This window comes from Notamacropus eugenii, chromosome 1 (assembly GCF_028372415.1).
Source record: "Notamacropus eugenii isolate mMacEug1 chromosome 1, mMacEug1.pri_v2, whole genome shotgun sequence".
NCBI lineage: Eukaryota > Metazoa > Chordata > Mammalia > Diprotodontia > Macropodidae > Notamacropus > Notamacropus eugenii.
Genome location: NC_092872.1, coordinates 244,443,082 through 244,447,195, shown reverse-complemented (window position 1 = coordinate 244,447,195; position 4,114 = coordinate 244,443,082). Strand labels below are relative to the sequence as shown.

Below are 4,114 nucleotides of genomic sequence, written 5' to 3'. Positions count from 1 at the left end.
AAGGAAAAAATGAAAAAAATAAAGAAAGTCAAAATAGTCTGCTTCAGTTTGCATTCAGACTCTATCAGTTCTTTCTCTGGATATTGATAACATTTTCCATCATGAGTCTTTTGGAATCGTCTTGCATCATTACATTGCTGAGGTGAGCTAAGTCTATCAGTGTTGCTCTTGCTATGCAATAATGTTCTCCTAGTTCTGCTCATTTCATTCTGCATTAGTTCATGTAAGTCTTTTCATGAATGAATTTCTTAAAGGCAGGAGCCATGTCTTCCAGCCCTGGCTCAATTCCCTGTTACCCTACTCCATCTCACACTTCTACCTCCTGTCTGGGATGCCAGAGTTCTTGGGCCATCTCTCCTCTTCGTAAGTTGCCTTCTTCCATGAAATCAGTCCTTGAGGGTCTACCTTGAACCATCTAATCATCTGTCTCCTTTCTCAGACCTTTCCCCATCCACTCATGCTTTGCCAGGACTCAATTCTAAATGGTTTGCACACTCCCAACTTCCTTTTGCTTCTCCTGTCCTACTATTTTTACAAACTTAGATGCCAAAAAAACAAGTCCCTTTCCTTATCCCATTTACCTGCTTTGTTATTCCCATCCATCCCACTCCACTAGTGTCCCCCTCCACTGGGGGTGGTCTACCTTTGAAAGCCTGAAATCCATTTCCAAACTGTCCAGGTATCACCCAGACAAAATACCCACACTGGCATATATATACATTTACTGAGAATCTCTCAGTTCACTAATGGTCTGCTCCACTGTGGTCTGCTCTGCTGTCTACTGTGTCCTCAGGAATGAAAACTCCCTTTCATCTGGAGCCTTTTCCTTTCTCATTCTCCATCTGGCATTCACTGAGATCTGGTTCCCTTCTGATACCACTGCTTCCCTGGCCACCCTTTCCAGTGCTTGGCTCACTGTCTTTCTCTCCACCTCAACTCCTGCTTTCATACTGGAGGACTTCAACATATATATACATCTTCTCTTAAATACCCTTAACTTCCCTTTTCCTCAGTCTACTTAGTTCCCATGACCAACTCCTCTGATCTTGCCATCCATCACAATTTTTCCATGTCCTTACTCACAAATTGATATTCCTTTATTTGATAATAATCTTTCATCATTGTCTTTCAACTTTAACCCTGTTTTTGGTCCTCATCAAGAACACCAATCCCTCTTCCCTCAGTTCTTTCTAAAACCACCCCCCATCTTAATCCTCCTCTCTTTCCATTCTTAAACCCTTGTTGAACCTATACTACCCTCTACACTTGGATCCCTTCCTCCTTTGTTGTTGTTAATCATACCTTGCCAACCCCTGACCCTGATTACTTCTACTATCTGGTTCCTTTACTCTTATTCATGTGCTGTTGAAAGGAACTGAAGGAAATCATGAAACCATGTTGACTGCATACACTGCAGACTGATGCTAGCTAGATAGTATCCCTTGGGCTCTCACTGCAACAAGGCAATTTGACTTTCCCTCCATCCCACTCACCACAGTGGCTGCTTCAAATCTTTTCTCTCCTCAAGCCTCTGTCATTGTATTCCCTTCCTCCACCCTCACCTCATATCACCCAATCCCAAAATTGAGAATTCCCTCTTCTATCCTCATGCCATTCCATTCCAACATCTTCCCTGCCTTTTATTCCAGTCTTGCATGAAGGGGTGGCCCTTCTTTTTGCCAAGGCCAACTCCTCTACATTCACCACTGTTCACATGCAGTTTTCTTCAGAAGATTGTCGCCATTACCTTTCTCATAATCTCTGTCTCCTGGCTCCTTGCCTGTGTAATGGTAAGGGAGTTTGAAGATCTTTCCTACCCCTTAATAGGCCCATGTGTCCTGTTTTGAGCTCTGGCCCAGCTCCCAGCCTGAGTCATATGGAGCTGATGGTGGGAGAAGCTTGCCAAATGCATGGAGCAGAAGGAGGGAATGAGGTAGAGCTGAGAGAGAGAGGAGGCAAAGTGGAGCAGAGCAGCTAGTGTGAGTGAATGGTTTTGCCTAAGGGAACTTGTTTGTGGGGAGACCTGATGGAGGGAAGGCTTGGGGATGACTGTGCTCCCTTTATTGATAATATGTACAAACTTCCTTGTTACCATGGTGGAATTGGCTTTCTGGTATCTGGAAAAATATTTTGGTTTCATCTTTGAGGAAGAGAGTTTACATTTTGTGAATTTACCCTGGAAATACGCATACGTAACGCTGCTGTGAGTGTCTCATTGGCATTACAGCTTGCTTCCTACAATATTCCCCCATTCTTAAAAAACCCTCATTTGATCCAGTCATCAACCTATATCTCTCCCTCATTTCTTAGCTGATCTTTTTTTTTAGTTTTCATTTTTAATCACAACTGTACAGCAGCCTATTTTATTCTTGCATCTTTTCAATGATTCCTTCTTTATATTTGCCCTTCTCCTCTTTTCCAACTTGCTGGGATTTGACTTAATGCTCTTTTCTCAATCTTTGTCCAGTTTTAGTCTGGTGATAACTACCTTACTAGGGTGAATTCCCACATGGACAGTTGGGCCATTAGCTTTTTCATGTTGTACACATTCAATGAAGATTATGTATTTCTTGCTGTAAACCTGGTCTACCTTGCTAATTTATTGACCTTTGCAGTGTCCACGAACCACCTGGACCTTGTCATCTTTCTGGATGGGCATGCAACTGATGTTGTATTTCTACCTCAACTCCTTGGAGAGTGGGGACGATATGATTTTACGCCAGATGTGCAAGGGTGCTTTGAAATGTCTCTTGCGGTTCTTGCTTTGGTCCGAGGTCACAAATGGATTGAACTTCATTTTGGCATTTGATCATTTGACCATTCAAAAAGAGACTTTGTTATCTGGTACTGGAAACCTAACCTCCTCCCGTAGCTAATCTTAAGAAAGTTCTTTATAGTAAGTGCTTCTACATCCTTTCTCACCCTAGTTAAACCTTCTTTAATCTGGTTTCTTCATTCAACTGAACCAGCTCCCTCCAAATTTTATCAGTGATTTCCTAATTGCCTAATCTAATGACTTCTTTATCCTCTTCCTTGTTGAACTTTCTGAAACACTTAACAGTGTTAGCCACCTTCTCCTTGATTCTTGCTTTCCTGTGGGTTTTTGTGACTGTGCTTTCTTGGTTCTTTCTCCAGTCTGTCTGACTGCTTTTTCAGTATCTTTTGTCGATCTTTATCTATGTCATCTCCAAGGCTCTATCCTGGGCCTCTTCTCTTTTCTCTAAATACTCTCACTTGGGGATCTCATTGGATCTTAGAGTAATTATCACCTCTATGCAGATGATTCTTATACATATACATGTATGTATACTGTACCTATATATCTATTATCCATCCAAATATCCATCTGTCTATCTATCCATATATTCATTCTATCTATCATCTATCTATCAATCAATCTGTCTGTCATCTATCTATCTATCTATCTATCTATCTATCTATCTATCTATCTATCTATCTATCTATCTATCGTCTATCCATTCATCTGTCTCTCTATTGGTCTATCTATCTATCTACTTATCTCCAGCCCTAATTTCTTTCCTAAGCCCCAGCCCTACATCACCAATTGCTACTAGACATTTCAGCCTTATTGTTCCATGGGCATTTTGAACTCATCATGTCAAAAAAAGCAAAACAAAACTCAGATTTCATTATCTTTTCCCCCAAACTCCCCTCTTGTGAGTTTTTTTCTTACATCTAGGGCACAGCTATTCTCCTAGATTCCTCAGCCCTCAATACCTCTCACCTGAACTATTTCAATGACCTACTAACTGGTGTCCTTTCTGTAAATCTCTTCCCATGTCACTCCATCCCTCCTGCCTCTACCAAAGCACTTTTCCTAAAATGTAGGTTTGACTATTCCACCTTCCCCTGCTCAATCAACTTTAGTGACTCCCTATTACTTCTAGGACCATGTATAAAATTCTCTAGTTGGCACAACTTGGCTCCTTCCTCCCCTTCTGGTCTTCTCACACTTTATTCCCTTCCAAGTTCTCTGCTGGATGGTGATATCAGCCTGTTTCTATTCCTAGCACACTACACTCCTATGGCCTTAGGGTTTTTGCACTGATAATCTCCCATATCTGGAATGCCCTTCCTGCTCACCTCTGTCTCA

The 4,114-nt window shown here is 41.6% G+C and overlaps 1 pseudogene; it reads right to left on the bottom strand.

The window, feature by feature from the left end:
* Nucleotides 1-2,363: 2,363 nt before the first annotated feature.
* LOC140524774 (ribosomal protein uL24-like pseudogene) lies at nt 2,364-2,812 on the bottom strand (annotated as a pseudogene).
* Between the last annotated feature and the right edge of the window lie 1,302 nt (nt 2,813-4,114).